General features: G+C 39.0%; 1 pseudogene; it reads right to left on the bottom strand.

Moving 5' to 3' along the window:
* Window positions 1-9,488: 9,488 nt before the first annotated feature.
* Window positions 9,489-10,574, bottom strand: LOC147901392 (uncharacterized; annotated as a pseudogene).
* Window positions 10,575-14,662: the final 4,088 nt, after the last annotated feature.

Here is a 14,662-nt window from a genome sequence, read left to right as displayed (position 1 = left end):
TATATTTGTCACTGGATCTATGGATGGCTTAATTGCCTGTGTAAGCAAGGAAAAGCATTTCAACGATATTGAGCGCTATACCAATGCACAATGTAAGCCATCAATATATGTTGCAGATGAAAAATATGAAAAATCAAGTGGTGTAGAAGAATCAGGTGATGAGGATGATGATGACAAGGAGGAGGATGATGAATTTGACATTGAATTATCCTTGAAAAGAAAACGTTCAAGTATCATGAAAGACATGATCATGGGTTTCTGTCGAGAAGATGAGTATGTATTGGACTTGTTCTCTGAGGGGTTTGCTGCAATAGAGTCTCTTTCTTGTAAGAGGCGTGTTGTTTCAGTTGTTGAGACTTATGAGGAGTTGGCAAAGGTTGAAAGTATATGTTGCACGTATGCTTACAGTAATCATGAAATTCGACAATGGGCTGGCTTGCAAGAACCAATATTGGCAATAGAGGGGGTACCAAAAGAAGATGATACAATTGAAGGTGGAGGGGATAAAGAAATTGATACCATACCAGGACAAAAAGAGCTTCAACCCTTCAATGAAGAGCAGCGTGAGCATTTACAAAAACACGCTTCAAAGTTTTGGGAAACAGAAGAGGAAGCAACAGGTCCTTGAAATTGTCCTTTTATATGGTGTTCGTGTTTTCCATATGTTATCTTGATATATTCTCCATATGATGTATTAATTTTGTTCCAAAGATCTTTTAATATTACTTGGAAATTTCTTCTATCTCATTGCCATAATTCAAACATTCATATGTATTCTTGAATATGTTTAATTTTTTATATTTCATGAAAAGATGTGTTTGCATGTTGTAATACCTTTGGAGTGTGATACACATCCAAATTTATTTATGAGTTCATAAATGTTAAAAAGTGTGTTGAGTCTTGATCGTGATGAATGAATTAGTGTAAAATGTTGTTTCTATCCTTATTCACTTCATATGAATGCTCAAATATGTTTTGGCCGCTTGGCCAAATCTTTTCTTAGTGGGAATACTCGGGCAATGCTAGATAATGTTGGACTCCACTCTATCTATTATGCAAAGGTTTTTGGCATTATAAGGATATGTAGTTTTGGGGATTAAAATAACTTGAAAGGGTATAGATTCAACAACTTTAGGGGGTATACTAAGCATATGAACATGAATGCTTTCTTTTTTTTAGTATTCCAATTTTGTTTTGAAAAAGAAAAACATGAATGCTTTCACACAAACAAATTGCATTGAGAGCACACAACCTAAAGTTTGACAATTTGGTTTTCCATCTCAATATTCTGTTTGTTTCTACTTATGAATTTCATTTCCTTGTTTATCAACAGATATTGGCCATCTCAATTTCACATCGCTAGAAGCATTGCCTGTACATGTGACACCTGATCCAATGATTCATTATGTGCCTAATTTGAACATTAGCATGCAAGTTCCAAGCTCAACATGGTTGATTGAAAATGTTGAGGATGCAATGTCTGCAGTTAATGTTCCATTGACAAATGTGAATGCAAGCTTAGAAGGTAAAGGAGAAGATGCAATGTCATTGTATGAAGCCAAGGTGCAGGAAGAAATCTTAGAAGGTAAAGGAGAAGACATAATGTCACCCTCAGAAATAATGTCAAAAGAGGTGATAACAAAAATAAGACTAGCAGTGATAATAGATTTGAAAGGGTTATTGCTCGAGCGTTGTTTTTCGAAGTCAAATAAACATATGAGCTTGCACAATGGGAAGCATTGGCTTGTTCTCCAGGCTTGTTCTCCATCCTGGGTGTTTAGAGTTTCTACAATGGTTGCTCGATCACTACCATGTTGGCATTTGGTCCACTGCAGGAGAAAAGGGCATGGTGCAACACATGCTGGACACTTTGGAGCATCATGTTAACAAAAAGTTACATTTCTTCATGGTTTGGGGTGCAATGGCATGCCACAAGCATACAAAGAGTAGAATCATTCGACCAGATAGGATGAATGTGGACGCGGAGTTTAAACCATTAATGAGAGTGTGGTGTTGTTTTAAAGAGGAATGCAAACCAGCAAGAACAGTGTTCATTGATGTTTCGCCTTACACGGGTTGTGTTAATCCAGCAGAAAATTGCATTTTCCCTATAAAATTTGATATAGATTGTGGTGATTCTAGTTTGCTTCATGAGTTATTACCATACCTACAGATGCTAGATAATGCAGTAGATGTGCGCAGTGCCATCTCTTCTAACAGATTTGGTCAAGCTCTGATTGTCGAAGGGCATGATATGTTCTATTATTTTCAACCAGTGATCCTTGAATTCAAAGAAAAAAACAAAGAAGTTCTCGAAAGGATGAATGTCAAATCTCATATGTCTACTCGTAGTTCAAAAAAAGACACAGAGAAAGGTATTACTTCACCTATAACCAAAACCAGAGTGAGAGGGACTTGTCCTACTACAAGAAGTATGGTGCATGCTCAACATGTTACATTGAATGAAGAGGAAGAATGCATGCTAGGAAAAATTGCCAAAATGGGGCCATTGAAAGATAGTGAGGCAAAACGCTTTGCTATGGTTCTTGGATGCAAGGAAAGGGGAATCACTGCCGATGCTACAAGGGCATTCGTAGCCAACTTGATTCAATTTTATTGCATAGACAACCCTTAGGGAATGTGAGTGATCTTGTTAATTAGAGTTGTAGACACAAATGCTCAACTAAAACATTTGTACCTACATTCTGATTTATATTTGGACACTATTTGGTTAGATTCGATTAGCAAAACATTATGTTTCAATTTGTTTTGTGAAAGAATTAATAGACATTGAGTTAGTAAATTGTCCAAAAAATGTTATGTGCTTTGTGATGTGAGTTTGTATTCCTCCACTAAAATAATGATTCTTTGATTTTAAACATATGATAGGTGTTGCAGATTGTCCTGAAAAGTTGAAGAGCTATCTTATTACAAATTTTGATCCTGCATCCAATGGCTTATGGAAACATAAATTGCCCATACCCATTGAGCACGTGTTCGAAATGGATGGCATCCATTATGAAGTAAAGAAATCAACAATACCTGGGGCAGGATATGGTCTTTTTGTACATACAAGCATCAAGAAAAAACAAGATTTGATGGTATATAATGGTCCAAAGTATGATTATGATACTTGGAGATCTCTCCTCAAGTTTTTCCCAAGGATGAAGACTTATGGAATGTTTGAAGGTCCATTCATTGAGCCATTGACAGATGTGAAATGTATTGTGGGAGATGTATTGTATGGAAACATTGCTAGATATATAAATAGCTCAATGTATTACAAAGAAAGAACAAATGTTATATTTGTATACATCCCTAAACTACCACCTTGGGCTCAAAAGTCACAAGGAAATTTGAGTGCCCATGGCTACATTACTGTGCAAACCATAAAGGATATCTCCTTCGGAGATGAGCTACTTTGTGAGTATGAATACTAGTATGGAATTGTTAATGATTATGTTAAACGATGTGGTGCAAAATTGGCTATGTGTCAATGGTTTTAATTATAGCTCTATTGTGATGGAGATTTTCATGAGCTCTATTGTGATGGAACGGTGTTTTTGAACACCACATTTATATGATGGATGTCAAAGCTCTACCATAATCCTATTGCATATGTCAATACTACAATTTATCAACATAGAAACATATGCATTTGACATTAATTTGATACATCTAATATACCAAATAAAAATTAACAGTTGTTGCAGGTTTAATTTTGTTTTTGAAGACCACAGTTATATGATGGATGTCAAAGATCTATAACAATTCTATTGCATATATCAATACTGCAATTTAATTTACTCCAATGAATCTTCCTAACGCAACATCTATAAATTGGCTTTTGTTTGTGGTTTTGATGCATACGAAACAACAAACATCTTTCTTTCATTAGCAAATCAACAAATGTTTTGGCCATGGAGCCATGTTCACATCTATTAAGGCCTTTTGCCATAGCAACATACGGAAGATTTTTGCTTGGGTTTCTAGGAATTGGGAAAGTATTGTGCATGGTCCTCAATGGAGCTAATGTTTCAATAAAAAACATCAAATTTTACTTTTGAAGTGACTATATTTTATTTCGTGGGAATTGGTATTTTCCCAAATTCTCTAATATAGTGTTAGAGACCAAGCAGAGGGAGAGGGAGAGAGGGGGGGGAGTAAGAGAGAGGGGGGGGGATCTTGCTGGAGAGCCTGACACAGAGAGAGAGAGAGAGAGAGAGAGAGAGAGAGAGAGAGAGAGAGAGAGAGGCTTGGGGGGAGAGAGAGAGGGAGAGGGAGAAAGTGTACAAAAGAAAGCAATATGGAGGGTTGGGAAATTCCCAACCCTCCATATCACGTTCTTTTGTACACACTCTACACACATACACCCACACACACACACACACACACACACACACACACAGAGGATCATGTCTGGGGAAGTCTAGAAAGCTCAATTTGAGGATCATCAGATATTACTGTTTTGGGGTTTCATGGAATAAATTGATTTGCATCTCTCTCTCTCTCTCTCTCTCTCTCTCTCTCTCTCTCTCTCTCTCTCTCTCTCTCTCTCTCTCTCTCTCTCTCTCTCTCTCTCTTTGTCTGTGTTTGTCTCCTCTCTGTCAGTTCTCTGTAAGCTTCCTTGAAAAGGGTTTATACACACATTCAGAACTTGGTTTCATCTAATAAAATGATTTGCATCTCTGTCTCTGTCAATCTATCTCTCTTCCCCTTTGTCTCTCTCTGATTCTCAAATCCCCTCTGCCTGTGTCTGTGTGTGTGTGTGTATGTGTGTGTGTCTCTGTCAGTTACCTGTCAGCTCTCTGTTAGTTCTATTTCTCTCTCTCTATCTCTGTCTGTTAGTTCTCTATTTGTCCCTCACTTCTCTGACTATTAGTTCTCCCTCTGTCTATCTCTAACAGAGAGAGAGGGGGGAGGATCTAGTTGCTGAGGAAGATAGAGAGAGTGGCAGGGAAGATAGAGAGAGAATGAGACAGACAGAAAGGGGGCATGGGGGGGTCTAGCCACAGAGGGACACTGTGAGAGGGACACTGTGAGAGAGGGAGGAGAATCTGGCTACTCAAGAAGATAGAGAGAGGGGGGGAGATAGAGATAGAGGGAGACAGAGAGAGAGGGGGTGGGGGAGGTGGAGCTAGAGACAGAGAGAGAGGGGGGGATCTAGCTGCTGCAACTGCATAGAGACACACACACAGAGAGAGAGAGAGAGAGAGAGAGAGAGAGAAGTGAGAGAGATATGGAGAGAAGTGAGAGGGAGGACTGAGAGGGGGAGAAGTGAGTGAGAGAGAAAGAGGGGGAGAGAGAGAGAGAGAGAGAGAGAGAGAGAGAGAGAGAGAGAGAGAGAGAGAGAGAGAGGCAGACAGGCAGACATACAGACATACATAAGTGAGGGGTAGACAGATAAATGAGAGAGGGATAACTGACATCCATAGAAGTGCGGGACTAAGAGAGAGAGAGAGAGAGAGAAATAGACAGAGAACTGAGAGAGAGAGAGAGGGAGAGAGAGAGGGATATGGAGAGAACTAAGAGGCAGAAGTGAGAGGGAGAGAAGTGTATGAGAGAGAGAGAGAGACAGAGAGAGACAGAGACAGAGATGAACAAAAAGAAAGCGATTAGGAGGGTTGGGAATTTACCAACCCTCAATATCACTTTCATTTGTACATTGTATATGGTTTGTAGAGAGAGAGAGAGAGAGAGAGAGAGAGAGAGAGAGAGAGAGAGAAGTGAGGGATAGACAGAGAAATGAGAGAGGGAGAACTAACACCCGGAGCGGTGAGGGACTCACACACACACACACACACAGAACTGATAGCCAGACAAATAGACATAGAACTGACCTCCATACAAATAGACATTGATCTGAGAGAGAGAGAGAGAGAGAGAGAGAGAGAGAGAGAGAAGTGAGGGAAGGAACTGAGAGGCAGAGAAGTGAGAGACAAACAGAGAAATGAGAGAGGGAGAACTGACTGCCAGAGGGACACAGAGAGAGAGAGAGAGAGAGAGCTTCAAAATTGTGCACAGGTAGAACTTAGAGAGAGAGAGAGACAGAGACAGAGACAGAGAGCATTTCCTTTTTATGGTGTTTTATTTGCTCAATTGGCATTTTCTTTGCTCAACTTTGACATCTCTAATCTGTGTTACAAATGTGAATAAAGTAGTTCAAATAAAAATGATTTGTTCAACTGGCATTTTATTCATTGGCTTCTCTCTTAAGTATAGAGACTTTTGGCATTTTATTTGCTCAACTTTGACATCTCCAAACTATGTTACAAATTTGAATAAAGTAGTTTGAATAAAAATGATTTGCTCAACTGGCATTTTATTAATTGGCTTCTCTCTTAAGTATGGAGACTTCAAATTAGTTGACTTTGCTTTTTTCTCTCTCCCCCTTCTTTATCTCATTCAAGAGAGGGAGAGATAGACAGACAGGGATAGATACAAATCACCTTATTCCATGAAACCCCAAAACAAGTAGCAGGATAGAATTGTTGGGTGGGGATGCTAAGGAAGGAAGCATAGCAGCTTCAACCTAGCATCTGCAAGTGCCCATGTATTTGTCATTTGGCCCAAGCGTGTTGACCTTGATAGATTAATAATGCTAGAACTGATTGCAGAGTTTACTCCATGCTATCCATCAATAGTTGCATTAGAGCATAGAGGGGATAAAAGTACATAAAACTTGATACCCTTTTGTGTTCTATTCATGCCTGCATTGTGTTCTGTCATGCCTTTCATGAGAGAGAGAGAGAGAGAGAGAGGACTTAGGACTTATGTTTTATGATCTCAGGTGTAGTTTAGCATAAATTGCAATAGCAAGGACGAAGGCTATTGTCAGGAAGATGGACAAGGGTTTCCCGATAGCAAAATTGGCAACATCTAGAGGACGGGATTCACATCCAAGAAAAGGAAATCCAATGCATCTTCTCCAACAAGCAAAAAGAGAAGATTTACACAGAAGGTCAATACTTTAATGGAGATAAGAAGGGCCCAAAAATCCATGGGACTGTGTATTCCCAAGGCTCCTTTTCAAAGGCTTGTTAGGGAAGTTTGTAATGATATGAACTTTGTGGGCCTTGGATACCGGTGGCAAAGAACAACTATTTGGGCATTGCAGGTAGCTGCCGAGGACTTTTTCATAGAATTTTTTCAGGATACATTTCTTCTTGCAGCCCACAAACATAGGGTGATAATCATTGCAAAAGATATCACCACTTAAAGATCATGACATGGAGATACGACAAACTTTTGAAGGCTACAGATATGACAAACATGAAGATGAGAGACATTTTGCTTATACCACCTACTCGAAGCCAAAACAAGATGAGGTGGCTATAGAGGAAGTCACTCAAGTGACTCATGGAATAAAAACAAGAACAAAAACAGCCTTCGAGAAGGTGCAAAGGATGAAATATAAGGACACCAAGCATCTTCGTACCTCTGGAAAAATATAGAACTGCAAAGCTAGAGCTACATGTTCTCGAGCATCTACATACACTGGGACCTACTGTAAGGATAAGTTTTGCAGATGCAGAGTCAATCAAAGAGTTTATCCTAATAGAAGATTGTCTCAAAGCAATCACAGACAGAGCAGGACAAGTTATCGATATAGTTATCCTTGTAGGACTCAGGTAGGTTTTTATTTTTATATATTGATTTAGACAACCACTTATTTTGAACACTATTCTGAATTCCTCTGTTGATTTGCAGCTTACTTAGAAAAAAGTTACATGAGGAGATTCAAGGTATGGTTCATATTATAAACCCAGCTATCTCCTTCAATATGAGGGATCCCAGGGAGCTAGTGGACTAGCTTGCGAAGTGGTTCACATATTACAATTTTGAATCTGTGACCCTAATTATCATCCCTTACCATTCAAGTAAGTGAGTAGTAAGTACATTGCGTAAGGAGCTAGATTGTTATTTTCAATCTACAAATGCTAATCTTTACTGCATTTGTCAAATAAAGTCGACATTGGAGTTTAGCTTGTATACATCTACCATCAAAAGAATGCTTCTGCTTCAATTTAGTTACACATTCTCATCCAGAGATCAATTTGTAAGTGAATTTTTGAATGCATAAAATAAGTATCATAATTTTTTTAAATAACATATTATTTATTTTGTAGAAAGTTGTTCACACTCACATATGCAACTTGTAGTGGTCTGAAGAGACTATCTTTTGCAATCAATTTCTGCGAAAAAAATTCATCTAAGTTGGGAGCAATTGAACCATTGCACTTGGACGTAAGACATAAAACCCTTTGCCCTCTCAGTAGTTTTTTAAAATTTATTAGAATAATTTTATGCTTACAAGTGACTAGATGGTTCACAGACACCACAACAGTACGATGCCGACTCATGTGGATGGAGGGTCCTTATAAACACCAAGTACATTTTGGAGGCTTATTTGTCAGGAGATACAGTGGGTTCTATAAGTACCATTATTGATGCATTTAAAATTTATACATAACATAAATATAACACAAAACTTGAAACTAAAGTCTTGTTTGTGTTTTTGTAGATGATAGAACAAAGCTGTGATGATCAATTTATATTAAACTTCAGAGCTAGGATGATCATAGATCTCCTTCAATATGCCTCCTCGTTACCACAAGAGAAAAGCACCAAGGAGGAAAGCTCTAAGAAATTAGATGAGGGACAAAGCTCAAAATTGATGGAGGACCTCACTCCAAGCAGGATGAGGACCCTTTGACAAGACTAAAGGACCCTGAGGCCCAACCTCAAATGCCTCCACAATCCACTAAACTTGGACATGAGGCCCCTCATGCAGCCCCTCAATCTACTGGGCCTAGACTTGAGGATCGTGAGTCCCTTCCCCATCCATTTATTGATGTTGGACCTGAGAATCCTGTACAAACTTCAGAGCCTCCTAGTTGAGTCGAGGAAAATTGTACTCTTGGAAGTTTGTAATGCATAATGACGTTTAATGAAATTCATCTATATACCAAACTCTAGTTTGTAATCCATAGAGCAAGAGAGAGAGAGAGAGAGAGAGAGACTGACTTGACTCATGAATATGGATGTATCTATTACAAACTTTGAATGACAAATTGTTACAATACCAAAGGAACTTATTCTCCATTGTTTTTGGTAAATAATAAAAAATATAGTTACAATGCTAATTATGCCTATAACTTTAGAGCCAAAACTATAGTAGAACTTCTCTGATTCCAACAATATGATCCTGGAAAGGTTCAACTACTAGAGCGAAGGTGAGATCAAAACATGGAAGAGAAGGTGATGTATGAGGAAAAGGCACAATAGAAGCTCCTTGGTCAACCTTCTTCATAGGATCATCCACAATTGCCTGAACGGCACTGATTGTCTTCGAGTCATAGCATCCACCATCGCCTCAACGACACTGATTGTCTAAGAATCATCAGTTTGTTTGACAATATAATGTATAATGTTTATCCGTTGCCTCACAATTGTATACTATGAAAATAATCATTTCGTACTTGTAATCATGAATTTTGAATTATCTCAATAATTCCATTTGGGATATCTCTACACAGAATTCTCCTTTCCCTTTGCTCCAATACCTGTCAACATGTAGTGTAAATCAATGATTTGTTCAAGAATAAATAAAAAGCATTGAGTCACATTCAACTCTTTGTTTACCTTCTTATTATTCAGAATGAATGAGAATCTTTCTACAACACTACCCTCTGTCTCCACTTGAATGTCCTGGCGTAATTGAGCGAGTGTGCAGCATTGTCTGAGTGATATAATTCCCAATAAATTATCATTCTCGTTAATGGTGATATTCAGTGCTTCATTCTTAGGACCAAAAGAGTTCAAATCTGGATCCATTGGAACTAATTGGTTCCCAATCATTCTACTGTGTTTATAGTAAAATGTTAATATGAAAATTTGAGTGGCAATCATGTACTTAAGTTTAATGGAGTTGTGCACAACCTCACAGTATACTTGGTTGGATGTTATCATGTCCCAACCATAATCCAAGAAGTCAAGAATTATTTCAGCACCATTTGCATTATAAGTGAGCATCGTCTTGCAAATCTTGATAGAAAATTTATTGAATAGATCTACAAAGACTGTTATTGGCATGCAAATAGTTATTTTGTTGATTCTACTAGCAATCCCTAGCCGGATCATTGTATCTCTGAAAACCACCTGGTTTTATACAACTCTGTTACAGCACCATGAGGAATTGGCCAATCAATGGTATTCCATACTGCAAGAGCTAGTTTCTTCAACACACCATGGGTGTTGGGTTTATCCAATATTTGGTAAAAATGATCATCGAAAAAGACTCTTGACTGAGCTAATTGTGCTGCCGATCTACCTTGATATTGCAACTCTCCTATGGACCCATGTAACACATCCATGGATCCTAAAATGCATTCGGTAGGTTGCCACTGCTCATCAGATGAAGGATATATATCTAAAAATAAAAATAAAGACATTGAGGTTCAGGAAATTCTCTGATTATGAAATAAAAATTTTCAATGAAGTCACTTACAATTTGGCCTGTGTTGTGGAAGATAAGTTGGATAATTCTCTCGCAACACAAGCTCTCTATGCATGTACACATGTTGAACCAATATTTCCTTTATTGATTTCATCCCCTCCTTGGTTCTAAAGCCTTTCACCCTACCCTTCCAAGATGCCAAAAAGAGATTACTTGAATGTGGCTTCTTCCTTTTGTTTGGTTGCATGAGCACCCAACTTCCTTTTGATACATTAACAGGAGCCATCCAGTGTAACCTTGTTGGCAACATCGATGGACGATATAGAGGAAAGAGGTCAATGAGTGAGGGAGCTCACGTCTATAGCTTTGTCCTCGATAGTCTGATCAACATGATGTTTGGCACAAGAAGGGTGTTGATTATCGATGTATGCCATTGAGACTAGTATCCAAACTTTTACTCGAACACCTAAAACTCAATGGACATATCAAAGAGCACGCATTATACTCTAGTCTTGCATAAGCATGAACTTCTTATTCTAAACTTAAGAATATTAGCAATAAGAGAGATTGATAAAGTAATGAAATTGTTCTCATACCTTGCACTTCGATATTATGATCAACAGAGCTTCCTAAAAAACTAAGACCATTAAAAACTTTCAAAAGTTACATTCCATTCTACCTTTAGGGTGTCTTTTGGTCAATGCACTTCTCATGGGTTTGGACCTTATTCTTTTGGTCAACCTCGCTTCATCCCACATTTGCTTTGCTAGGTACTTTTCTTCAATGAAGCCCTTTGTTTTGGGGCTCAACATTGTTCCAAACTATTATTAGAGTTGTGTCCTCATGGCTTCAATCTCCCTCTATTAGTCATGAGGGCCTTCAAGTTTTTTCTCCTCCTTGCAATGGATGGTTCATCGCACTTGTTCAATAGATCCCAAACAATGCATGGCCCCAATCTTTGTATTCAATAGTATTGGTACTTAGCCAACTTGAGGCCAACTGGTAGTATATTATCAACTTTGTTTCTAGTTGGAGTATCACTATTTTCATGGGGTGTAGTAAGTGTTGCTCAAAATATGTGAGTATTATATCATGTGAAGTTCTTTCTCTTGATGCTCCAAAAAATTACCAAAATAATCCAAACCCTCGAGCTCAGCCCAAGAAAAGCTTGTGAAAACATGAAAAAGCTTGCAATCAAAGCTCACAAAAATAAAGATCCCATTTTCATGATTTTGTCCAAGAGCGTGTTTTGGTGGTTACCTACCACCAAACCACCTCTTTGATGGTATCCAAGAGATGGCTTGGTTGTGGGATACCACCAAACCACTTCGTTGATGGTGTTCAAGAGACTAATTTGGTGGTTTGCTACCACTTCTTTGTTGCCTTTGCAACACAAACCTTGATGGGCTTTTCCCTTTTTTTTTCTATCATGGTTGGACTCTTGTAAACACTAAAGTGTTAGGCAGTATATATAAATATTGGCCTATCATGTTGTGTGTGGTGTGAAAAGAATGACATGGACACAATTAGGAAAATTTGGGGCTCATTTTGGGGCCCTGTAAGAATTACACTAGGAGAATCTTCTCTCAAAAAGGTGGGCATGGATATTTTTTTGCAAATTAGCTCAAAACTTGTTGGACTCGACATATTTGGATCCTACTTGTTGAGAGGTTTCTAGTGGTATATACCATGATGGGGTTTGGACATGGGGATGGAAAGATACAAGGAAGATTCCTTTCTTCTAGGAATCTTCCAATGTAACTACCAAGTCTGACAAGTTTTGAGCCATGCCCATCTTTTTTGAGAGAATATTCTCAAGTGATATCCTTACAAGGCCCCAAAATGTGTCCGAAATTTCTCTAATGTCTCTCTCTCTCCCCCTCCCCAAAATTTCATAAGATGCAAATGAAATTCAAACAATTTGCGAGGAAACATGATAGCCAAATTTTGGCCTACACTATTGCAAGACTACGTATGATGTGCTCCTCATACTATGTGCATTCTCTCCATAGCTACAAATGTCCTTCTTGTTTGGAGAAACTCGCATGTTTTTGTGCCAGAGCAATGTCACTACAATGATGACTTCCTCACTTCCTCTATGCAACTAGCTAATCTAAGCTATGCACCCATTTCACATTATCGATGCCATTCCTCAAGTTAAAGAGTATGATCTCCTAAATGACCGTTATGTTGCTACCTCAAAACCACAGCTCGTGTTAAGGCATTTTTCTTGGCATTGTATCTCCCTCCACATTTGTTGCCAATGTGTCTTCCATTGCCATTTGGATATTGTATCATCGATTTCCATGGCCTTCAACATCCTCCTTGCACCTTGACCAGTTATATCCACACTTCTATCTCGCAACTTCTGTTTAGTCCTCTTGCAACCCATGACAAACCCACCATACCGTATGGTTTCTTATATTAAAAAATGTAAAGAGAACAAAAAATGAGAAATGATTTCTGCTATTAAACAAGCTAGCTTGTGAAGAGAAACAAGGACTCACCTGAAAGCTTCATGACATGAATAAAAATTTGTGCATGTTCTACCTTCCAAGAGAGCTCGAGCAGCATGAAGAGCCACAAGGGAAAATGCCCTTGAGGAGCACAGGAAAACAATTTTAAAAAAGAATCAAGGAGGGATGAAGCCAAGGTCATGGATGTATAAGCAAATCAAATTCTGGGAGAAATCAAATTTTGGGACAATGTTCAGGTGACACGGTGATAGGGTAGGACAAAGGTGACGTGTGTGGGAGAAGACAATTTAGTGAAAATTTTGAATGCAATAGCTGGAGTTATCAACATTTTAAAAAAAAGGGAAATGGCTTGCTAGAGGGTTTGATTCTATCAATTAAGAAATGGAACCACCTTTGACATCCTTATGTGCCTCATTGCTAGGTAGTGACTCAAAAAGGAACCACTGCAAGATTTGAATATCTCAAACCCATTTTCCCTAGTGATTGGTTCTCGTTGGGGTACGATGGACATAGAGGGTGATGGCGATAGTGATAGAGGTGATAGTGATGGCCACCCTCATTCTGCATCTCCTATCAACCCCCTCAACATCGCCTTTGATGTGCCTTGCCATTTTCATGCATCACCTGACTTCTTGTCTAAGTTTCCTTGTGCCTTTATGGATCATGCTCCTCTTCGTCTATCAGTATGCTTAGATATCACTGACGAACTACCTTTCCTAGCATTATCTCCTAACTCCTTGGAAGAGTGTGTTCTACCTCCACCGAGATATGGAGCTTATCCCAGCACCCATGGTGGGAGAGGAGGAAGAGGAGGAGGCATTGTGTGCCCCTCTACACACATGTAGCTCAAAAGCCACAGGGGGGATTCTTCAACTTCCCCCCAAGATCGCATTTTGCTCCTAGCCCTTCCGGTGCAAATGGTCCCTTGGCCTCAATAGAGCTACACAAAGCCAATGCAGCTCCTTCTCCCCAGCACAGAGACGGGATTCGAGGTAGCTATGAAAATCAAGCTCCCTCAAGATCCATTAGTAGATCAGCCACTTCAAGTGGTGAAGGAGGAAGCAAACATAGTGATAAAGATGGAGCTAGTGGAAGTGGAGCAGACGCATCTAGAATTGGGTCGACAGAGGTAATTCAAACAAAAATGAACGAACAGCAGATCGTGTCAATCCTAAGCAAGCTCTGGGAGAGTTGAGGTTCTCCCTGTTGAGAGTTCACGCTCAACATCATGTGATCATGTGTGCATAGCACCATCACGTGATCATATGTGCAAAGCACTAACCTTATAGAGTGCTATAAAGGAAAGGGTTAGATCCCCTAACCCTAACCCTAAAAGGGTTTGTATATATTCTATTTTTTCAACTAAATCTAGTGTACAGTTAGTCATTTGTGGTGTGCTCTCTAGCTATGCCCTCTCTCCTCATTTCCACTCTTCTCCTCTCCCCTCTTCATATTTTGTCATGGTATCAGAGCACCCTTGCCTTCCGCTGAGGTATTGCGATTCTTGAGAGTGCGAGAGAGATTGTGAGATTGAGAGTTCTCTTGAGTGATTGTGAGATCCTTCCCTTCACTTTCGTTGAGAGAAATTTCCGTCGATTGAGAGGAAATTTCCGTCCATTATTCTTTCTTTGAGTTCTTAAGAGATTTCATTCTTGAGAAAGAGAGATTTCTTCATTCCATTGCAAGAATCCAAGAAGTTATTCTCCGAGTGAGAGAGAGATCATTG

The sequence above is a fragment of the Dipteris shenzhenensis genome, chromosome 6, assembly GCF_047967505.1.
Source record: "Dipteris shenzhenensis isolate YYH24624 ecotype China chromosome 6, Dip_SZ_1.0, whole genome shotgun sequence".
In the NCBI taxonomy this organism is placed as follows: domain Eukaryota; kingdom Viridiplantae; phylum Streptophyta; class Polypodiopsida; order Gleicheniales; family Dipteridaceae; genus Dipteris; species Dipteris shenzhenensis.
Note: the sequence above shows the minus strand (reverse complement) of the source record. Positions and strands in the feature narration are given on the sequence as shown.